The sequence below is a fragment of the Emydura macquarii genome, unplaced genomic scaffold (assembly GCF_026122565.2).
Source record: "Emydura macquarii macquarii isolate MOO-44397 ecotype Brisbane River unplaced genomic scaffold, CSIRO-AGI_Emac_v2 contig_431, whole genome shotgun sequence".
Lineage (NCBI taxonomy): Eukaryota > Metazoa > Chordata > Testudines > Chelidae > Emydura > Emydura macquarii.
In genome coordinates this window covers 7,579,505-7,605,000 of record NW_027130568.1, presented here as the reverse complement: position 1 = coordinate 7,605,000, position 25,496 = coordinate 7,579,505, and the positions used below count along the sequence as shown (strand labels likewise).

Genomic DNA, 25,496 nt, shown 5'->3' with positions numbered 1-25,496 from the left:
GGTACATTCTGGTGTGGGTCGCAGCATGATATGCTAATGATCTAAGAAAAATCTGCATCTCCAATATTTATGATAATTTGTAAGAGGAAATAGAATTGCCTTTATTTCTTTTTTTTTTTTTTTCAACAGAATAAAAAAATAGTATAAGAACAATTTTGTTCATGGTAAGGAGAAAAAAGTTTTAATCAACAAGCCATTTAACTGTTATAAATGGAGGAAAATAATCTATTGTTCGGAACCTTGCCATACCCTTTGACAAACTGATAATTCAGCATTTCTCTAGATTTCTTGCATTGTGAAGGTATCAAAATGAATGGAATGGAGTTAAAAAAAAAAATTAAAACTGAAACTTTCTTCTTACTGTCTTTCTGTCCATTTTGTGGTATTTTAAAGCCAAATCAAATAAAAAAGAGAAGAATATGACATAAGGTAACACTTCATTTTGCATTTAAGTACTCTAAAAACAAATACTAAAAATGGCATTTCACTTGTTTTGTTGCCCTAGTTAGTTATTTTCCAGAGGAAAAATGCAACATTCAGCAAGTACTCCTATTTTATTTGGAGTACGAGTTCTAAATCGTGTCATAGAAACCACAGGGATGCTTCAGATCAGACAATAATGAAAACAAGGGCCTATACTTTCAACTCTTCATCAAGCAAGCATTACTTACTCAAATGAGTAGTACCCTTGATTCAATTAGGATTACTCAAAGTATTTACTGGTTATTTCTAAACCAATAAACTGGGATTAAAGATTGCCTTTTGTAAATACTAGGCATTATGAGGGTAAGAGCTACCTAGGCTGTCTGTGATATGACACTTTCCTTCTCTATAACTTTTTTGTTTCTTCAGTGGGAGTGTTGCCAAATGTTAGTCACCTTCTTTTTAAACCAGTGACTGGGAGGTAGAGATAAATGGTGTGATTGTTATCTCTATAGGACAAAACGTGATGGTTTATTGCCCTGATAATACCAAGCACTAGCATTTTATGCTTTTTCAGGTTTTGCATACAAGAACTCATTTTATTACAGAGAAAAACCATTTTAATAAATGCCCTATTTATGGAGAAATACGTAACTGAAGTGCAGGCAAGTACTTGTTCTTGGTCACCATTTTACCGGAATGTTTTGTTGTTTCAGTTGAAGAAGCAAAAGACACAGTATGTTATGTCTGATTGATTTACATGAATATCAATCTTAACGTGGAGTAGGGGAGACACTTTGAATTCTCCAGTACAGGATCTGTTAGTAGCAACTAACAATACCAGAGACTATATCCTGTGGCTAATTTAGCAGCTCTAAATTCCCATATATAGCAACCAAACACCTTTCCTGCAAGTTAAAGAAGTGGCTGTGTGACAAGTGGCTCATTTGAATTCCAGTTGCTAATTGGACAGAATCAGCCAAGGATGGAAAAAAGGGTATTCCCTTCATCATGGCATGAGACCCCAGTTATTTTAGAATAATTTAAATCAACTGAAAACTGGGTGTAAACAGAATGTTTTTATGCTAACCTCACAGGCTAATTCCTATTTGGGCAAAGCCAATGCTGACATAAAAAATCCCCTAAAATCTCTACAGACTGATAAAGACATCAGTTTTATGCCCCAGCTGACAGATGGTAGGTCAGATTCTTACTTCCCTCTCCCGCCCCAGCCACTCCCACAGTGAAAAGGAACTGGACAGCTGCTGTAAGCTGTCTAGAAAGTTGGGATTTCCCTTGCAAAAGGAAATCTCCATGTCACCTCTACACCATCACTACCACAGACTGCATAAAGGCCTTTTTGGAGGCAGAAAGAGCAGGGTACAGAGAGGCTCAGCAATCCTACCAATGTATTAGCCATTGGGGACTGTTACAAATATATGCTTGTTAGAGCGGTCACATGGCTGCTGACAGTCCCTAGGTTTGGAGAAAGCAAAGAAAGCTGAAAGCCATATTTATTCTCCCACTACTGAGTTGCACCAAACAGAGCTATGGCACATCTGAACATCTGGGCTGATATAATCACAATAGCAGTTCTAATGCAATGCCAACAAACTGGCTCTATAGTAAGATAAATAAATGAGCTCACCTATTGCTAGCAGAAGTTTTCATTTTCCTTAGAATCACTATGAACACATGATCCTTATACTCCACTCTCTGGTTTCTGACCACATACAAATTTCAGGTCAAGGTGTCTGTCCTAATATTCAAAGCTTTCCATGGGATTGGTCCTAGGTACTGGAGAAATCATCTTTTTCTCCATGACCATGTCCTCTCATGACAACCAGGCTCCAGCAAAACAGTAAAACTGTAGAATAACATTATTTTTACAAAAGCTGCACCCAGCTTATGGAACTGATTGCTACAAGTGATCTCTTTCAATACTCATTTCTTCATATTAGCTTTCCCTCAAGCATTTCTTCATACACAGACACACAACGTACCCACCCACTCACTCAGTCCCTCACAAACACAAACAAACCAGAAAAACTATCAACTAATCAAGCTTTTGTGTCTTGTGGTTGGGAAGAAAGAGAGGGAGCATGTGCTATAGTTATTTCTGTTTTTAAATACTTGGGAGGTGTTGAGATATTATGGTGACGGGGGATGTAGTTAGAGCCCTACAAATCAACAGATATCTGCTTTATATCTGCAGATACCCACAAATTGCAGATGGATGAAAATCCAAATTTTGTATCTAAAGCTCTGCAAATCTGTCGATATCTGCTTTATATTCATGGATAGCCACAGATCAGTTTTGTGGCTCAAGGATCAGATACGGACACACATTTTTTTATCCGTGCAAGGTTCTAGATGTAGTGATGATAGGAAAGTATGGAGCATCTTAACAACAATCATAGACTCATAGAACCATAGGGTTAAAAGGAACCACAAAGGTCATTTAGTCTACCCCCCTGCCAAGATGTAAGATTTGTTGTGTCTAAACCATCCAAGACAGATGGCTATCCAGCTTCTTTTTGAAACCCACCAGTGAAAACCTCCACGACTTCCCTAGGCAGTTTATTCCATTGTCCTACTGTTTTTACAGTTAGGATGTTTTTCCTGAGATTTAATCTTAATCTGCTATGATATAGTTTGAACCCATTGCATCTTGTCCTGCCCTCTGTGGCAAGAGAGGACAATTTTTCTCCATCTTTTTTATGGCAGCCTTTCAAGTATTTGAAGACTGCTATTCTGTCCCCCCTCAATCTCCTCTTTTCCAAACTAAACATACCTAGTTCCTTCACAGTCTTTGCTCATTTGGTTTGCATTTCATCCCTTTGATCATCTTTGTTGCTCATCTCTAGATCCTTTCCAGTTTCTCTACAATCTTTCTATACAACAATTGGACACAGACCTCTAGCTGAGGCCTAACAAATGCCAAGTAGAGTAGAACTATTACCTCCTGTGACTTACATGCTATGCCTCTGTTAATGCAACCCAAAATTGCATTTGCTTTTTTTGCAGCAGCATTGGATTGTTGACTTATGTTAAGGTTAAAACAACGAGAGTCATGTAGCACTTTAAAGACTAACAAATTTAATTTCTGCAGGCATAAGCTTTCGTGCGCTGTAACCCACTTCCTCAGATGCAAGAAATAGAAATCAGATGGCAGGTATATATATACATCCAAGTTTAAGGAACAAAAATGGGGAAGTAGTTGAGACCTATTCACAACCATTGATTAGGAGGTGAGAATGTGTGAACAGAAAGAATTACTTCTCGTAATGAGATAGCCATTCCAAGTCCCTGTTTAAACCCAGTTTGATTGTGTCAAGTTTGCAGATCAGTTCAAGTGCTGCAGTTTCTCTCTGAAGTCTGTTTTTGAAGTTTTTTTGTAAAAGTATGGCAACTTTCAAGTCATTTACAGAGTGTCATGGGAGATTGAAGTGCTCTCCGACTGGTTTATGGATGTTTCTATTTTTTACGTCTGATTTGTGTCCGTTTATTCTTTTGCGTAGTGACAGTCCCGTTTGGCCAATGTACATGGCAGAGGGACATTGCTGGCACATATGACACTAGTAGATGTGCAGGTGAATGAGTTCCTTATGGTGTGGCTGATGTGGTTAGGACCTGTGATGGTGTCACTAGAGTTATTATGTTAAGGTTGTTATCAACCACAACTCCCAGATCCTTCTCAGCAGTATTTATGTCAAGCCAGTTATCCCACATTCTGTATTTGTGCATCTGGTTTTTCTTCCCTAAGTGTAGCACCTTACATTTGTCTTCGTTGAATTTCATTTTGTTGTCTATAACCCAGTTCTCCAATTTATCAAAATCCCTTTAAATTTTAGGTCTACCCTCCAAAGTGTTTGCAACGTCATCAGCTTTGAGTCATCTGCAAATTTGATCAGTATGCTCTCTATTCCTACATCCAGATAATTAATAAATATGTTAAACAACATTGGACCCAGAACAAATCCCTGTGAAATCCCTCTTGAGACCTCCTTCCAATCTGACATCATTCCATTAATAGTTACTTTGTTTGCGGTTGTTTAACCAATTATGTATCCATTGAATGATAGTTCTACTGAGCCCACATTTCTCCAGCTTACTTATGAGAATGTCATGTGGGACTGTGTCAAAAGCCTTGCTTAAGGTGTAGGTATATTATGTCCACCACATTCCCCCTATCCACCAAACCAGTTACCCTGTCAAAGTAGGAAATCAAGCTGGTTTCGCATGATTTGTTCTTAGCAAATCCATTCTGGCTGTTCTTAGCAAATCCATTCTGGCTAGTGATCACCCCTTCATCCTCCAGGTATTTGCAAACTGAATGTTTTATACATTGCTCTAGTACCTTCCCAGGTACCAAGTACAGGCTGACTGGTCTATAGTTCCCCAGCTCCTCCTTCTTCCTTTCTTAAAGATGGGCACTACATTAGCCCTTCTCCAGTCTTCTGGGACTTCACCTGTCGTCCATGAATTTGCAAATATTATTGCCAGTGGCGCCGAGATTTTTTCAGCTAATTCCTTCAGCACCCTGGAGTGAACAGCATCAGGACCTGCTGATTTGAATTCATTCAAATTAATCAGAAGATCTCTGAGGTGTTCTTTACTTATCCTGATCTGCATCCCTTCCCCTTTATTGTCTATGATAACTTTGCTAGTTGTCCGGTCAAATGTTATTTTTTGTATGAAGACTGAAGCAAAGTAGGCACTGAGCAGCTCCACCTTCATATCATTTTCTGTTACCAGCTCACCTCCTTCATTGAGCAGTGGACCCACATCATCCCTGATCTTTCCTTTTTGTCTGACATATTTGTAGAACCTCTGATTGTTGTCTCTAATATTTCTTGTCAGCTGTAACTCATTCATGTTATATACAGTCACACGTAGGTCAGAATATTGGCATAATTTAGGCCTAAACCTTTAAAACGTATTGAATAGCAGGTGCTGTTTTTGTGTTTCACACAGAGATGTAGGTTGAATAACTAGCTAAGATTAACCACAAACTTTGTAAGGTAATAATGTTATTACTAGATAAATAAATCTAAAAGATGCTAATTAAGATTAAGAAACTATATCAGAAAAATAAAGTAATCTAAAGAATCAAGTTACAGATCACCTCAAGTTGAGGAAGTTTCTTTCCCTAGGCAACAAAATATTGCAAACAGAATATGATCAATAAGATTTATATATAAATAACTAATATTTAAGTTATGCCTAACAAGGTATTTGTTTTGTACTAAATATATATTAAATAAATACCGATATATTCAAATGGTTTGTTGAGAAGCTGATGTGAAGTGTAGATCTTTAGGGTGAATCAACCAAATTGTTATAAGGCCATAAGTCCTGATCAACTATATGACTGACAGTTGCTCAGAGAGTTTTTCATATGAAGCAATCCCACTAATATTATCACTGAGGTATAAGAAATCATCAAGTACTGGCACAAAGGTATGTACTGCAGTTTTGTATGATTTTGTTAACTGTTATCTCCTATTGGTGAGTGACCAAGGAAATGAGTCAAATGCCTTTATATTGCTGCATGATGAACTACTAAACAAGAACAACATGAAATAGCGTGAAGAGATTTTACATAAAAACTCAGTTCTAACTTCAAAATGGATATTTCGACAGATAGCTAAAAGTGCTGATGGAAACGGCATGGAGTTGTGGAAACTTGGCCAAAGGACTGAAACAGAGAAGGGGCTCATGGAAAATAATTTGCCAAAAGGGGACACAACTTGTATCCTGGCTGGACATTTCAAATCTTTGACAGAAGAATGGGTCTCCTTCTGACTGGCCAACAACATCAACATTGGAGGAGGAACCAGGCCAGGGCCCACAGCAGAAAATGTATAAAAAGCCCTTTGTTGTTCAACATACTACTCTCTGAAGCTGAACATCTGGACAAGAGAGAAAGACTGTGAGCAGGACTGTCATCCCCTGACCACCAAGAGCACCTCCTGCTTGGTAACATCTAAAGACAAACACCCTATGAACTTCTGTCTTTTGAAGTCCTATCTAGGTGACCACTGTGAAATCCAGAAAGAGAACAGGAATACAGCTGTCGTAATATCATGAATGAATCATCTGCATGAACTCTATCTTGAGAAACCAGCAAACTGTACAGTTAAACTGGAGAACACACCTTCATGCCAGCTGCAACTGATAAGCAGAAAAATTATTTTTATACATGTATTATTTTACTCAAGTGATGACGTGGTTATGTTAAGCTACATGCTTCTCAGTAAGTATGCACTGAGTTAAAATCCTCTGGATGACTAAAATGCATGATGTGTACTTGTATTTTGCTAACAAGTTTAATCTTAATTGTCTAAAAGTTACTCTAAATCAATAAGTAATTGAGGGTGTTGAGGCTGGAGAAAGTCATTGCACTGATTAAGCCCAGCACTATTTGGAACAGGAAACTCTGCTTGCTTACAGCAAAAGCTAGCTGTGAGAAGTGGTAAGTGTTTCAAAGAGTTAAACCTAAAATCCCAAAGAGAGATGACAAGAGAATGGACAACTTCTTCAAAAAAAATAGGAAGAAGTTTTGAATTGGCTCATAAGCTAAAGATTTTGCCACTCTTTGAACCTGTGGTTAAAGAGGCATAAGAGTTTACAGTACTGATTAAATTCCAAAGAATCTAAAATAGCTTCAAAATTATTCACTGCATGTTATGTTATGGGTTTAATTTAGGATAGTCTTGTGGGTATATAAGTGGCAAAATTTGGCTATGAGTGTCACCCAGGCTAGGTAATTTTGAACTGAATTGACATTCTTTGATAATTAAGTAGCCTGTGTATATTTCTAAATCCTATTGTAGAATTAACTGAGGAGAACAGTCCCACAATTCCGTTGGCATACAAACCTGGCTTGGAAATAAACAAACATTTAAGTTTAAAGGATCCATAGTTCTATGTTAATACTACAATCATCTGACCACAGCAGTATAGAACTAGGATAAAAATTTGCCTTTGTAAAAAGACTTTGAATTAATTGAACTGGTTTATTATATCTTGAAAATTGTAACAGTCCATGTTGAGTTCAGTTTCTGACACTATGGACACTATCATCTAACCATCTTTATTTAACTTTCTGTAATTTCTTATCTGCTTTAAAAGCTATTTTTGCTAATAAAACTCATAATTTATAGAAATTCTCCAGTCTGTAGTTTAGCTAAGGAATACAGATCCAAAGAACAGAAAAAAGTAACTTGTTAATTAAATTATTTAATGGATGTGTGGCAATGTAGATAGATGATAACAATTTGAATAAATGTTCATTGTCCACTGGTTATAGCTATTGTATGATAATTATCCATCCGCTAACTGAAGTTCCAGCCCTAGCTCATCGGTATCTGGGGTTAGTTTGATCAAATAAGGTTAAAGTGTAGAGTTATTTCTTTAATGATAAAGAAGAATCACCACTCACAACAGCATACAGAAGAAATATATTCTGCTCCCTTAGGCCTGAACACTTCCGCTCAATGAACAATGGCTCTCAGTCTGCTAATTGGAGAATGGAGAGGTGTAAAAGTCATGTGTAAAAACAATAGGATAAAAAATAATGCAAATTAAAGGAAATTATAGCATTTTCTAGTTGTCACAATGACAGTGCGCTAGTGAGAAATGAGGTGAGCTGCTGGTGAGAAATGAGGACTTCATATATACGTATCACCATTGCAAAGGTTGGGTAACAAGACACTCTGCACTCCAGTCTGTTGGCACTATGCAAACATTTTCCCTTCCTAGGGGCAACTGGTTTATGCCTCAGCAAACACTGCAATCCCTTCCAGTATTATCCTGATTTGGAATTAAGACAATGATTTTACAAAGAACATTTTTTAATCTAATGAAAAATATTTGTGATTGATCCAAGGTGCTGACATATCTGGACCTGATTCACACCCCACTGAAGTCAATGGAAAGACTAACATTTACTTCAGTGGGTTTTGGATCAGCCATTTAAAAGTAAACAGTTGAAGCCCTCCTCCCAATTTGAGTAAATAAATTGTATGTTGTAACAAATAACAAAATAAACATCATTTCATCTTGCTTCCCTTTCATACTTAAATACCATCCTGCTTAGTAGTTTACTCGGTTGAAAAATGAAACTAGAGATAAAAAGCAAGGTTTGATCTTAGCTAAACTCTTGCTGGATCTAAAGTTCCTTTCACAGACTAGAACATTCAACTGACAATAGTAAACAGCACATTTATAAAAAATGTATAGTTCTACAGAGGACCTTCCCTTGTAACTTTTTCACATTAATTTCTAATAAATTGGTATGTCTATATTTGCAGCCTTTCCTTAATTCAAATTAAAAATGTTGAAGCTCTAGATAATGTTTGGGTTTTTTTTATACTTGCAAAGGGTTGTCATGTTTCAGCTTCCTCCTCCCGTCCTCCCCCCATACTCTTACTTGTCCACTATTCAGTTTACTAAGACATGCACTTAAAGTATAATAAAAGAGGACCACATTACGTGTCAAATTAAATGTTGTTGATACATGCTTTAAGTGTACATGTACTGACATTCTGTTATGGATCATCTGCTGGACAATAATACTTGCACATTCCCTGCCTGACAGATTGTTCTGTATTTTGTATGAGATGCCCTAATGTTTTTGACGACCCGTACAAGACCACACATTTCAGCAAATTTTCCAAATTAATGCTGAGGCTAGTTTACAACGTTTTGTTCAGTAGCACTCACTCTTGCTGATTGTGTCCTAAATAATAAACCGTAGCCTCAGGCGATTTTTCTCAGAATGTTTATGATGAGAACTCATTCATCTAAATCTACTGGCCAATGGAATAAAATAAATCAAGAATTTCCAAAAATATAACAATATTTGTGTTCACTAGATAATTGATGACTGCAGCTGCACTAATTAAAACCCATCTGAGTTTCATTAATCTTGGTCACTAGGTCCAGTTGCTGTACACCACACCCTGATCACGGCATGTTGCCCTTACAAATGTCATATTCAGGTGAAGTTTTACTTTTTAATAATACTCTAACATTATTAGTAGTATATTTTAAAAATCTAAGCTAAGATGACACATAACTAATTCAGGTTTGGTTCACACTTGATATGCTTAATAATATATTTAAAGCTCAGTTTTTAGATTCTCAAGAACAAAGTTTTTTCAATAAAATGCTTGCTAAGACTCTGTAGTTCCCCCAAAATGGGAAAAATAAAAACGTGTCTAGTTACAATATCTGAGAATATCATATTGTTATAATATGCTGCTTAAGCAGATTGTTTATAATAGGGAATATACAGAATTAGTTTTTGCTTTAATACTATTTCAGTGGCATTTTATTTGCATGCCTAAAAGTTCCCCAGTGAAATCAGAACTATATCTTCACTAAAGAATTTCTAGGTAATAGCTCTACCATACATATATTTTTTTTATCAGACAACATTTTTATAGCTGTAGATATGCTTTGCTTGTTAAAGAAAAAGAAATGTGTCAAAAACTTGTGGTTCAGATAAATATCTACAGAAAAAGCTATAACTAATGTTAATAACTAAGCTGCCTTGCAGATCATAAATACTAGGAAATATAAATAACTCCTAGAGACAACCATACGATCTATATTTGAGGAAAGGCAACATTTGAGTAATCAATCATATGAAGCCAACACTGTCATAAGCTGAGTTTATGAAAATACTTGTAAACATTTATTAAATGTAAATCCCTCTTCAAAATGTATGTTATAGGAGATCTCTATTTTTTCATGCAATTTGGAGTATGTAATGTAAGTTGTTGATAAATATACAGAAGCCTTGTTGGAGGAATTGTTTTCTATTGGTCTCTAAATGTCTTTGCAGTGATACCATTTGTTTCTAACTAACGTGACACAGCGTATATAATAGAGAATTAGTGGTAAAGTGTGAAATCTAACTATAACATCTTTACCAGCAAAATAATCTTCACTATTAAGACGACTGAGGCGTCTCCAAGATTTTAAACTAAAATTCTGCTTTCAAACACACTGGTGCAATTCTGGAATGATTTGACTGAAGTCAATGGAGTGATAATTAATACAAAATGCAACTGAGAGCAGAATATGGCCCATTATTTATAAAGTGATTTTTTACATTGTGGTAAAGTTTTTAGTAACATAACAGAAAATGAAATGCAAGAAAAAAACAAACAAACAGAGGGCCCTGTTATCCCTTCCATATGCTCTTCACACAGATGGGTAGAGAAATTCTACAAGATTTTTTAAGCTTTGTCTATGCTTACAGCAGTGCGTAGATTACAGGCACTACATGTGTAGCTACATGCTGCAGTGAAGGCAGGTAGTCATCCACCCTTGTCTCTGCCATGTTTAACTACACACAGCATTGAAATGCTCTAGTAAGGGGGAGGCAGTGGGGAAAGGCACCAGCAATGGGACACTACATGCTAAAAATAGCAATGTGGATGGGAAAGGCATGGCTTGGGCATGTAGAGAGCCGAATAGGGCTCATACCCTAAGATTCAGACGTGTAGAGCACTCTGCTCTATTCACCTAAGCCATGCCTCACCATCTACACACTGCATATACCCATGCTAGCTGGGTGTGCAGTGCCTGTGCTCTACACACCGTCTTAAAGTAGATGTACCTTTAAAGGTGTGTGATCTGCATCCTACTCAGCCTCCTACTACTTGCATAACTGGGAGGGAGGTCAGCCCCTTAACCAATGGGGTTCCAAAGATGCCCAGAGGCTCCGTGGCTTCATAATGCCACCTTGCCCTTGTCCATAGCTCTGAGTGCACTCTACAGCCAAGAGTTCAAACAAACATGCATTGACATTTTGTTATGGATCATCTCTTGGATAATCATCTGTTGCACGTTCCCTGCCTGATAGACTATTCTGCTTCCCCAACCAACCACTGATCATGGAATTCCCCTCTCAGCAGAAAGGTTGTTTCCAGCACAAAGAACAAACAAGGGTATGTTAGTCCTGGCGGTCTAAAAGTCCTGGGAAATGATGGGGGGAAGAATGACACAAAGAACCGCCTGTCCCCCTAACTCACCTCTTCTGAGAGCAAGGATTCTTAATTCCATGGAGGGACTTTCACAGGTGAACTGATGCTCCTCCAAACAGGAATCCTGTAGATCTCTGTCATCTCCACACGCAGAAACGGAGGAGATGATATGGTGCAAAAGTTATGATTAAATACATGGAAAAATACTTTGCTGCTGTATTATTTAGACTGCACAGTTAATTCTTTTGTAAAGTTAGGAAATACAAACGTTGAGTTTCCAACAGCAACACGAACTTATTAATGTATTCACATTTGTATACTCACATTGTACACGTATATTGTACAATTATACATTGTATATTCACATTGTACGTGTACAATTTTATTCACATTGTACACATGTAGCATCACCCATTTCCGATAGGTGTCTAAGTTAATATATTCATGTTTATGTTGTTCAGTGTACAGTATAAAACAAAGAGCAAGTTAGCTGAGTTAATGTTGCTGCTGGAAATTTACCATTTGCAATTCTTGCCTTTTCTTATTTTAACTGTGCAAATACATGTAGTATCATAAGATCTGCAGTACATAATATCATTGAGGTGAATGTGGTAGGTGGGTCAAAATTCATACTTTTGCTGCTGGGATAGTTTAGCTGCGTGATTTTCTGAATGGGCAAAGCACAATTGTTTACATTGTGACATCCGAATATTAGCGAACAAAAGATTTTTTTTTTTAAAAGGAAAGCTGACAATTTTCAGAGTAACGTTTTGCAAAAAAAATATGATGATATTAAGTGGTGGGATCTTTTGTTGTTTCATGGTCATCATTTACCGATGTTACTGATTATAAGGTGGTAGGTAGTATTTTGGAGTACTGTACTATATGCATGCTTGACTAAGACTTTTAATTGTCCTGCCTGTAAACTGTCCAGGCCGCAGCCTGACAATAGCAGTTTCTGTGCTTGTGAGGATCAGCAAGAAAAATATGTATGTGATGTCCCAAAAGGTGGAGAAGTGGGCAGGAATTCCTTAAACTATGCTAAATTTCTGAGCAGGTGCCAACTGAGCATGATCAGAAGTGATTTTAAAATTGATTTTAACTTTATTGTCTAACACATTTCCTTCCTCCACTCTTGGTTGTGGATATAGTCTAACATTATACATCAAGGGCCAGTGTTTAGCTATTTTTGAGTTGTCTTTATGAAAAAAGATAATATTTTGATCAGGGAGAATGCAATACTTATATTTCAAAGCATAAAATATGAAAACTTGTTTTTGTAATGTTATGAATGAGTGAAAACAGGAGAGCACAACTGAACATGTTTTGCAACCTTAGCTTAGCATTCTTCTCACAGATCTGCATAACTGACCATTACAAAAAAAGGTCCGATATTCAACCTAAATCTTCCTGAATATTTATTTTCATACTAATAATTCTACTTATAAACCCTAGTCGCTGCTTTCCTCATACATACAGTTTTCAAGGGCTTGTAAACTGTTGTTGTTTCTCTCTTGGCCAAACTGTATATGTTCAGTCTTCTCATTCTTCCTTCTATCTTTCAAATACTTTAATAGTTGTTACTGCCGCTTACTAAATTCTGTCCATTTTTGATACATCTCTAGTACTGTGGTGCAGAAAAATGAACACAGTAGTCCATGTGTGGTTTCATCAGTGCTGTTTGGACAGGAACTATTGCCTCCCTGAGGCATGACTGGATGCCGCTGCGTATGAAGTCTACAATTGCATTGACTTTACTTTGGCTGTGACATTTTGTTGCAAATCTTGTCACCCCAAGGAGCTTTTGACATTGTTTCAAATGACTCCCCTCCTGCTGCATATTTTGGATATTTGTATTTCAGATAATATTTCCTCAGGGGTATCATCAGGGCTGGCGTTAGCCTCGCTGGGACCCAGGGCAGAAACTAAGGAGTTGAAGTCCAAGCCCCACTGCTCGGGGATGAAACGAAAGCCCGATCATTTAACTTAGCTTTGCAGGGCCCCCTGTAGCATGTAGCCCAGGCAATTGACCTGCTTGCAATGGTGGCCCTGGGTATCAGTTTACATATTCTTAAAGAGACTCTCATTTTACCTCTTGCCCATATTTCTTATGTTCTGGGTCACTTCACATTATTTCTTTCCTCACTCATGTTTGCAACACCTCCCAGTTTAATATAATCAGTTAGTTTAATTCTCCGTTTATCCTGTTTTCGTAATCGATAATAAAAAATGTTGTACAACACCAGATATCCACCCCCTTTTCAATATAAAGCATATGAAGGATTTTATGAAAATCTGTATCAAATGCTATAGATTACACTTATTGCATTCCTTTCATTCATGGTTTCTGTGATTCTTTCCAAGTCAACAATCAGGTTTGTCTCATACAAAAAGTTTTTTAGAATCCCATTTTCTCTTTATTCCTCCTGGTTTCCATTACATTCAATGCTTAAAATCTTTTTCATAAAACACATTCCATAATTGTATTAGAGAAATCTAAGCTAGGCTCACCAAACATAAGTGTCAGGATGAGTCTTTTTTTTTTAATTATTCTGAAAATCAGTACCATGAATTTTTTTTTTCTTTCTTATCTTGTCACCTCCCTATTTTTCCTTTGCAACAAAATAATATCTGTGGCTCAGTAAGTCCATTAGATCATTTCCTTAAAAATCCTAAAATGCGTATCATTTGAACAGCTCCTTTTTCCAAATATTGTAGAAATAAAATAAGCCATTATTAACAACTACATTTCTAAGAGGATTGGCCCTTGGCCCAGGGACTGGGGAGATGGTGACTTCATGTCACCTACCTGACCCTGGGGTTGTATTAGAGCAGCTTTAGGGATGCTCTAAACTGCACTAGTGGCCTCCAAGAGGCCATTCCACAACCACTGCAATCACTAATGAGACCCACAGGCATTGTACAGGAATCACTGAAGTTGAGCAATGTTCCAGCCACATACGCTTCACCACAGCCATTATCTGACACATCCCCTACACCAGGCCAGGCTGAGGGGAACTCAACTGGCTGTGCTGGCTTTATGCCACCTAGGAATTCCTCTGTTCTAAGAGAATTCCCATGTAGCTGGTTAAATTGAGCTTTAAGGCTGCTTTGCACAGTTGGAAGAGTCATTGATGTTGGAAATGTTGAGGTAAGGAAAATAAATGATAATGCTAGTTCACCACAGTGTTCCTCAACTCTCAGTGGGATAGTGGAAAATGACAGTTGAAAATAGTAGTCTCCATTATGCATCAGTAGAAGAATGCCTTCATCACTTACTGATGATGCAGTTAAACATTTTAATTCAGTGCTATAGAGCAAAAGGCACAAGAATAGTGCTCTATCCTAAATCCAGTGGTGGAAAAACCTTTACAATCCTGTTAACTTTGCATGGAATCCGAGGATCCGCTAAGCCCTACATAGTCAACGTAAAAGTGATTTTGTCTTTTACATCTTCCTCTTATAATTTTTATTATATATAAAAGGAAATGAAATACAAATCACTATAATGAGGCTATGATCAGTCTTTGTGATGTAAGCTGATTGGTGCAAGCGTATATATATCCCTTCCCTATATAGCTGGTACAATTGAATAAATGCATAGTTTTGGGTTTTTTTCCCCAACTTCCTTTAAAACACCAGTTTATTGACTGCCATTGGCTAGACTGACTGGTGTTCCAGTCCTAGATATTGACTCCTAGCACATATGCCAACATAAGCAAAGGAAATCAGAGTAAAAGCCTTTCAGTTGTCCCCACTGTACTGCAACATGCATACTGCTGCAAAAATCAAATGCACAAATAAACAAACGAACAACAAATTTCCATACACAAGGCAAAAAGGGGGAGAGGGTGGGAAATGCAGGTTTTTTTGGACAAAATTATGTCTTACTTAAGTTAGCATCCAGATTCTATAGTGCCCGGCACTGTAGAAATGCATAAACTATTCCTAGGGGAATTCTGCACCACTGTGCATGCGCACAATTCAAACCCCGCTGATATTTTTTTCTCTGCCAAAAATACATTCTGCCAATGAGGCACTGCAGTTATGCCTTTTGCCTACCAGGGGGCTGCTGTGGCTTCAGAACAGACAGCAGAAGGCTCACCATTGCAACCAACAGCCCATAGAGAGAAGAAGAGGCTGTGTTTCTTACAGCACTCTGCCAGGTGAGGAGGCACAAGATATGGGGGGGGACAGACAGAGCGGGGCACATGGGGTTGCTGGTGGTGGGGGGTCACATAGACAGTGGTTCAGAAGGCTAGCTGGGGGGACAGATTGGAGCAGGGCTGAATGGGAGTATGGGTACAAGGCTACATGAGGATAGGGGAAAAAGGGGGGTGCAGGGCCACATTGGAGAGGAAGAGACTGAGTGGGGATGCAGAGACAGATGGGGATGGATGAGGGGTGCAGAGACATATAGGGATGGGGGCAGATGTGCCTGACTGAATGGGAGAGGCAAGGGGTCAGGAGAAGGAGACTCCCCAACTCCCTAACAATCTCTCTGCCACAAAAAAAACTGTTCCATACTTCTCTCACCCACACTCAACAACCTTTCAGTTTTACTCCCAGGCTCCTTCCCAGGAATTACTTCCCCCTCCTTCAGCTCTTCCATTACCCCTGACTCCCCCAAGTCTTTGCATTGATTCTGAGGGATGTGGAAAATACGTTTCTGTATCATAGTTTAAATAAGTTATTACTCAAAGTTCTGTATCAATTTGCCTAGTAAGGAATCTATTTGTCAAAAAAATTTCCTGAATCTTTTCTGTTGTCTGTATTGTTACAGACATACTTGTTGACTGGTATTTTGAAATAAATTAGCAAAATAATTGAAAATGGCATGATTATTTTGACAAATAAAATATTCAGAATTTTTAATATTTTGGCACAGAATTCCCCCAGGAGTAATAGAAAAACAGACCATACCTCTGCAAAACATGGTCAAGATAAGAATGAAGTTAAAAAATCTCTACTCTAAATTATCAAATTTACTGGATTTGTCAGAATCTTAATGTTATTTTAGCATAATTTTGGGCAACTGAATTTCATATATATCTTGTATCTGTATATGCACACATGCACACACCCATACACGCACACACACACCTCTGTCTTGGGAAGTCTACTACTGCAACACTCTCCCCATTCTTGCACACAGAGAACACAAAAACTGGAACTTCCTCATAACCACGTTGGTCCAGCTACAATCTAGGCCTAATGAATTTCTATGGAAAAATGTAACTTTCATCAGCAATAATGGGAGTGCATCAGGGTAATTTTAGGCCCTTAAGGAATTATATTCTCCTTCTCTGCACACATGTAATTTTCATTAATACCAATTTTTAAAATGTCAATTCCATGGATTACAGATTCAATAAAATTATGTCCAGCTTCCACAGTACAGAATCTCATGTAAAGCAATGGTAGCCATGAAAGGTGGGATTATTTTGTTTTTTGTTTTTTATTGGAACTGGCCTTAAATTAGTAAAACTAACCATTTGAACTGACATTTTTAATAAAAAAAATAATTGTTTTACTCAGAGCAGCAGCAGCAGAAATGGTCATTTCAAGATGCAATCCAATCAGCCTAAATTGTTGAAGGGCAATGAGGAAAAAAGTTTAAAGGAATATTTCATTACATTTTCCTTTTGGGGACCAAATCCTGCAGGCAGGAAAAGGAGTGAAGGACGCAGCTATAGAAAACTAACCCTAGAGCTACACGTATGTATTACACATATTACATTTTATCGGATCTATGTCTGTCCTTAGCATAAGAGATAGCGACAGAAAAAGACTTCTTCCATATTTTTCTAAATTAAAAAAAAAAATCTTTAAAAACTTTAAATAAAATTACATCAGATGTTATATATTACATTAATAACACTCCACTTGTGACATAGACAGGGGTTTTGAACCAGCGCTCGTGTGCCCAGATTCTTGACTACGTCTTTGGAGCATGATTCAGGAGGGGAATGTGAGTGTGCAAAGGCTGCTTTAAAGTTACCTTTACAGTCCCCTGATCCCTGGCCAGCCATGAACCAGACTGCTCCCCTCATGAAAGTGAAAGCAGATTTTGCTTTAACTTTTGCTGCCAACATCCTCAAGAGTCACAGCATGGCAATAGGGAAGTCCCAGTTATGCTCACTTTTCTCCTGCCATACCAGTCTGACCCTGCTATAGGCAACCATGCAGGCTTTAAGTCCATTTTGCTCTGATAGAGCAGTGCAAAATAGCTGCACTGCAAGGCAGAATCAGGCACAAAATTTTAAGATCAATTTCTTTACAGTACAGCTAAGGTTTATTGGTTTTTTGTGGGGGAAGGAGGGAAATATAGGAAAGATGACCTGGGCCACAAGACACAAATAAAACAAACATATTGCAACTGTAGGATAAGTTCTGTGAGAAGTGAACTGAGATAAACTCAAACGATAGGTTGATTGTAAAAACTGAAGCATATAAAATCTTACAGGCAAAAACCAGCAAACTGAAGTTTAAATGGAAATAGTTATATGGCTATTTTACTATTTCTGCCCATAATAAGTATAACACACTGTACCTGAAGGGTAAAATGCAACTGTTTAAATATTTATGGAGTAAATACATGTGTTGGGAGTTTGTTTTATGTCTGATTTTGACAACAAATAAGTTTAAAAAGGTAAATCTAATGCAATGCAATAAAACTGCAAAGTATGTTCTGACCTTCTACTCCTCCCCACAACACTTGCACACAAATATATACACACTTTAATAATACATATCCCAATGGAGAACAACTGACCCCAGTAAATCCTGCTATTTCCCCATGTGTGGAATTAAATGCTTCATGACTGCAGTGAGAGATCACATTTGTTTCCATTCTTGTGATATCATTATTTTTCCCCTTCACACTAACACCACTACCGAAGGCCCTGTTACTCTGTGTAAGTGACTGAATAATATATTTTAAAATCCACTTGTTTATTTGAGAAAAAAAAAAGAAAAGAAAAAGCTTTAAAATAACTAACTATCTGAAACAAGCAAGCAAAAACACGTAGGAAAAAGACATTTTCCAAAGAGGAGCTCTACCACCAAATTTATTTATTCAATGACATCAAAACAGCTGCTATTTGTTGGATACAAAAACAATAAAGAAAATCATACGGAATCAGTGAAAAATATTAGTATCAAGCATACATCTTAACTTAACTCTGTGTTTGGCATAACGATTAGTGGGGAAATAATATATTGGTAAGTTTGAATGGCTATTTTATTTATCTCCACTTACTGTTGTCCACAGTTCAGTTACAGATGAATCCTGTGCACCCTTTGTATACAAAAATGCACAAAAAAAAAAAAAAAAAATCCTACAAAGTCATAAAGTCAGCAGAGTTTACATCAAATACTGCTCTGCTTGTAATGTCAAATATGTACTGTACATTTATCACTCTGAATGTGAGCTGGATTCACAAATCAATGCTCCACTTAAAGACATGTCAGTATTCTCCCTCTCCACAGAAGGGAGCAGCAGCAGAGGGGAAAGGAGCCTGCACAGCCTCCTGACATCATATTCACTCAGCTCATAAATTTAGACGACTGATTTTTCTCTCTATTTCTGTACTGCCATTGGTTGTTGGTTCCCTTTCATCCTGCCTGTCTCCTACCACTGCAACCTTCAGCTGACCAATTTCACTAACGTTGCCCATTATGCTTCTCACCTTGTTTTTCTCTCCTTTCACCTTCCACCTCCCTCTTTCTTTACCTTTCTTTCCCCTCTAGTAGACCAACATTCACTTCCTCTCCCCCATTTCAAGCCAAGCTCCCCTCCTCCCAAATATAAGCCTAAAACAAAGTTGCTGTTCTTAGTAAAAATAAAATAAATACATGAAAAATAAAAGAGGGAACTAACACACTATATATGTCTACCATCACCCTGATCACTTTGCTTCAATATTTTATCCTGTTCCTTCTGCTGTTTAGATTATACGCTCTTCCTATGGTCCAGACTGTGGCCCAGCTTGCACAGCAGAGCAAAAGATGCCCCTTTACTCCCTTGTGCTACCTACCAGGATCACAGTGTAGGAAGGAAAACAATCTCTCCAGGGTCATACTACATCGCTCCCTCCCCCTCCCTGCACAAGTGGGCAGACTGATCAAGATGGGAACGGGGAGTGAATGGAACCTGCTCAATGCACTGGCTAGCATAGCTACACCAGCTCACCAGAAGTACACTGCACCAGGTGTGGACTCAGCATAGGGCTTTTCTCCCACAGAGCAAGGGGAAACCATGAAACAGCTTGTGACCCTCAGAGTCACAATCTGCCTTCTTGTGTGCTACAGGGGCAGTGCAACAAATGAGCTTTCTTCAAAGCCATGATTGAGCCGTATCTGTTTATACAATGCCAAGCACAATGGGACCCCAAATAATCATGGCACACAGAAAGAAGAGACAGGGAGACGTTGAGGAAAGGCAAATCAGGAGAATGAGCAGGAAAAGCAGGAGGGCTCACTCAGATGAACACCTTCTTCTCCTTTTGTGTGGTGAACAAGGAGCACAATATTTGGCCCTCTCCTGTCCAATAAGGCATGTCATACAGCCAAAAAATACTATATACTTAATTTACAGGGGGGCATGATGGTCCAGTGGATAAGGCACTGAAGTGGCAGTCAAGGGACTTCGGTTTTGTGCTCAGTTCTGCTACTGACACACTGTGTGGCCTTAAGCAAGTCAGTAAACTTCTTTGTGCCTCAGTTGCCCACCTGTAAAATGGGGATTACAATACTTAGCCAGCTTTGTAAAAACTCAGTGTTATAGATAAAAATGTGCTAAGTATTACTATACTACTGCATTTTCTATTAGGTTTGCAGAATAATTTTTGGCAACTGGTACACCGCTCAGTAATGAAAAGCACACCATAAACTGATCTTTCATTTGTGACATAATCCAGTCAAAAACAAAGCAAACTGTTGTGTCACACGCTTTTTACTTTATTGAGAGTCATACTACATATCAATAATTTCTTTAATCCTTTCATACATTTAGTATATTCAGTTTTGATATTATATTCTGAAAGAGTTAAATATTGTAAAATGTATGCAAGAAACCTGTACTGAATTATATGTCAGAGACTTTTAAAAAAAACCCTATCTATGAATTAGTGTAATCGATTTATTGGTCCCCTAGATAGTGCTAAAAATCCACATGATGTCCCTTTGTAAAATATTTTGCATTTGAATCGCTGATTAAGATGAAAAAAACTGTAAAATTACATGTAAGCTGACATCTTCCTACTGACTACACATTTGAGGCTTAGGTTTGTTTGTTGCCTTTTCGAACAAGTTTTATACTGCACTCCTGAAATGTGTTCTTGAAATCATACTTCAGACACATGATCAAAAGATGTGGTGTGCAGGGCTAAAAACTACCATATCTACACGGTTATCTGAAACACAAGTGTTTTAGAAGATTATCTAGTCATCCCGGGTTTTTTGGAAGAAGTCAATACCCCAACAGAACAAATCAGAAAAAATAATCAGTGCTTATATGAAAATCTTTAGTAGGAAGGCCTGTAGATTCTAAACAATAAGTCTTGCTTTGGAGGCAAATCAAATCTGTGAGCTCCATTTTCCTGAAGAACCCACTAATTTGATAATTAGTTTGTTTGAGGCCTGTTAGTAGGAGGCCTTTGTTTGAGGCCTGTTAGTAGGATACCTGATCTGGGTAAAAGTTATTATAAAGTGATATCGAGGGATTGCTGATGACGATTATAAAGAGATGCGGTTGTAGGTACTTTAGAGACTCCATCTTGAACCTGAAAGATCCTATATACACATTGAGGAATTCCAAGTCCAAAGTCCCCTGTGCCCCCAATACCATATTTTAAAGTCAGTGGATGAGGTGAGATAAGGGGCTGGGGATTTTCTTTCCCAGTGAAGCTCTCACTATTGGTCTGATTTGCAGCAGCTGATCAAACTTGGAAGTAAAAAAGAAGTGTTATTAAGTTCTAATATCTCTCTATTGACAGAAATTAGACCTTTGTGAAGCGGCTTGACCTATGCCAGGGTTGTCTCCTTGCACTGTGAAAGGGGTATCTCTTGTTCAGCAAGCTTGTTTGTAGTTAAGATTATAACCCTTCACCTGATACATCTTCCTCCAATATAACAAAATCTCCTTGAGAACTGTGCAGGTACGCAGTTACAAAAAAGATGCCTGTTTTAAATCTTGTGTTCTCTTTGGGTTTACCACAGAATTTCAGGCCTGACTTTTGTCCATAAGCTTGGTAAATAACTTGTCTCCTTTGTCTTTCCAGGATCTGAGACTCCCATACATTTGAGAAACTATATCCTGTAGCACTCCTGTACCATAAAAACAAATGCATTATAAGAACCTATACTATTTTTCTGATGCACATGAAGAAAGATCATAGGAGGGATGCGTCCAAGCAAACCGTCAATGAGCAGTGAAGGGACAAGGAGGAGTTGCTGATCATTACTCCCTTAGATATGGCATAAGCTTGGAAAAATAATTTATGCCAGGAAATAGGCTTGATAATGAGCTCCTGGAGTCTCCTTTCTTATGCTACTGAATTGTTCCATTTTCTTATACACTGGTGAAAGAAAAGAGGAGGGAAGAACTGGTGCTGGTTGAATAAAGAGTTGCACTGCTCCTCTCCCACTCAGCTTTGCTGAAGGTGGGAGAGTGATGGCAGGCCTGCAAGTGAACAGAGCTGACAAGTCTTTCTCGCACAGAGCTTTATTGAGGACAGGGAAAGCCTGGGCTGATCCAGATGTAAAGGTGCTCAGTCCATCTCCCACAGGTTTCCTGGAAGAGACCATGCACATTGTGGAGGATGGGTGAGATCCCAGAGGAATGGAAAAGGGCAAATATAGTACCTATCAATAAAAAGGGGAATAAGAACAACACAGGTAATTATAGACCAATCAGCTTAACTTCAGTTCCCAGAAAGATAATGTTTCAGTGGTCTATAGAACAGAGGTCTGATCCATCGTAACATGTGGGTGCTTGTGGAGATTACCTGTACAGCCTAGTCCTTGGAGCTCCTGCAGTGCTTGCCTCTGAGCAGAGCTCCTGTCTGAACAGAGCATGCTACCAGACATCAAGAAGCGATTGGTGTAGCACAACATCCTCAGTGACCTCATGCCGTAGTGGGGGCTGGTTACACATTTATTCCAGTCTCACAGTCCTGAGCCTTAAACTCAGAATGAGAGATGTCCCACAGTTCACTGTGTTATTGGCTGTTGCTTTACCATAGTTCAGTAACTCTGGGATAACTCTCAGGACCTGCAGGCCTTGGTGCCACTGCTGCAGGAAGGGGCTGGGGCAGAGAACAGACTGTCCATTCCATTGAAGATCGCAACCAAATTAATTTAGTAGGAGAGTATGTATAGCGGCCTCCTTTATTGACAGGATGTAGAGTGTATCAGCCTGCCACCTGAAAGATTTGGAAAGAGGGTTGGAGGCCATTGGGCACTTCCTCTCAAAGAGAAACCTGAAGATATTCTCTCTTCTCCACATGATCCAGGATAGTGGCTGACTGGAGCCTCTAACAAATGTTTCTTCTTCTCCCCATCCATTTACATGAGTCAAGGAACGAGAAAAAACAGCTAACATCAGCCAGAGAGAAATGGACATCATCATCATTAGTTGAATATTGCTCAAATAATATTGGGGCAATATTTAGCTTCTTTAATTGGACTAAAAATTGTGCTAGTAGGCCAACTTTATGCACTGTTCTTCTGTCCCTAATGAATCATGGAATTTTTGGTGCTACGTAAATGTGGATTTGAAATCAAAGCTAATCCCCTTTGAGAACAATCTACAGAGACAAAAATAAAAATTTGTAAAACACTGGATGGAAGCAAAATAATGCAGAATATTCACTGATATATGGTGCCTATCTAAGATGGTATATTCAGGAAAAATTACAACACCATTATCAAAAGTCACATTCTCCCCCAATGAAAATACAAGAAAAGCAACATCAAGAGTAGAATCAAAATGTACACAATAAATCAAACATAAGCTGAAAAAACATTTTTTGTGCTCACAGGAACAATATCAACAGCAAGAATTTAGGCATTCCTATTTTTAAAGTAAATAGCAGAAGGTCATGTTTCTCTGCATTCCCACAAGAACAACAAATACAGGTAGGACAGACACAATACTACAAATACTGGACAGGAACACAATTGGCTTGATTCTGCTCTCAATTATACATATCTGTCATGTGTAAAAATTAACCTGTGTCACTAACTTGACCAAACCAAATTTACTATGCAATATAAATTAACATATATTGTTTACTCAAAAAAAATTTAGTTCAGTAAGAAAAATTAATTTAATTATGACCATGTCACCTCCTGAAAGAGAAATAACTTAGCAACATCTTCCGACTCAAAACACTTTTGAATTCAAAGAAATTTTAAGAAGTTCACTAAGCAAAACATACACACACACACACACACACACACACAGAGAGAAAACCCCCCAAATTTCAAACGCCTTCCTGTACATTTCATTTGCAATTCCCCAATTCTCAGAGATTTGAAAACATTTATCATACTGAACTCTAAAGATGGTGGACAGCCAAACATTACAATTTTGAAATCAGGAGAGGTATTATGTCCATTTAAGGACATTCTGTATCTCTTAACATCCAAGCTGTCATTTTATACTCTTCATAAGTTATTTTTTTGGATGAGCATTATAACAAAATGGAAAGGTCTCAATTTGCAAACTGAATAACTTATGGAATGAGAAAGCTGGATGTGAAATAGAATAATATAGAAATATGCATGGTGACGTAACAGTGACAAAACCTCTGAAAATTTCTCTTTAAAACAACAAGTTCTGACTTGAAGCCTTATATTCTAGCAGCTCTCCTACTAGTATTATTACAAAATAAACTAGCTGGTACATTGGCTTAGTATAGTACCCTTTCAACTCTACAGATCCAAATAGTAATTCTGATTGTATAAGGAAAGGAATTTGGTTTCATCCTATACCCATTTATGCACAACAATTTGGCATCATAATAGCAGACACCTCAGAACTGTAATAACTGCACAAAGCTGCTTTGGCAAAACTCTGTAGATAAATTTGCAAAGCATCTATCTACATAAAAGTTAGGATGATGCTATTGGTTGGTCACTCATTTTCTCGGGCACAAAATTCATTTCCAGCTTTTACAATAATACACTGTTAATGGTTTCCTCTAAACCAACATTGTCAGACATGCTTGACTCTTAAAGTCCTGTACATAGCTTAAAAAATTTCCAGACAGATTCCAATAATCTTGTTGTGTGAGCACACTAGCATGAACTTACAGAAGCAATATATATTTTAAAAGTCAAACTTCAGGAACTTTTCTTAATGACTAATCCAAACTGTCATTAAAACTGAGCTAACACAACAATTGTATTTAAAGAAAGCAGTTGCTAGCACAATTCTATCATGGCTCCCCTATAGGGTAGACAGGGATATTTTTTTCTTGAGAATCATACATGATACTGGAAGCTGGATTGTTTATGGATCTGTTTGACTAACATGATTATCTGAAAAAAATATTTCACAGTGGTCAGAGAAACTGTTCTAGAAAGGTGCTACTATAGCAACAATTGTGTTTAAACATGGTTGCTGTTGGGTTAGCTTTCAGGTGCTGGTGGTAGGCCAGTCCCTAAAGGTTTATTTGTAGGTTTATTCAAAACTGTTGTGTTAGTTCTGTATACTTTCATCCTTACAGTAAGAGTGGGTATGCTGGATGATGCTTCAGTGTCAAAGGAAGATACTGGACCAGAAGTAATGATAATGTCTCCAACTATTTTAAATTTGAAGCACTCACAAGAAGCTTACTCACACATTCTCTCATAACATTAAATTCTCATTATCATAGGCTGATTTTTCAGATGAACAGAACTGTATTTGGCTACCATTATGTATAACAACCATGAGGATACATTTCTGTGCAATTCAGTGACATGCTAAAGCTGCCATCTAACCCAAAAAGTAAACTGCATTGTATCTTATACTATGTACAAGTGACAAGACATGCACAAAACTAACAGAATGTGAATGAC

At 37.8% G+C, this 25,496-nt stretch overlaps 1 protein-coding gene across 1 annotated transcript in view; it reads right to left on the bottom strand.

The window, feature by feature from the left end:
- The window catches only part of ZNF407 (zinc finger protein 407), a 416,443-nt gene that overhangs the window by 201,481 nt on the left and 189,466 nt on the right, over nt 1-25,496 (bottom strand).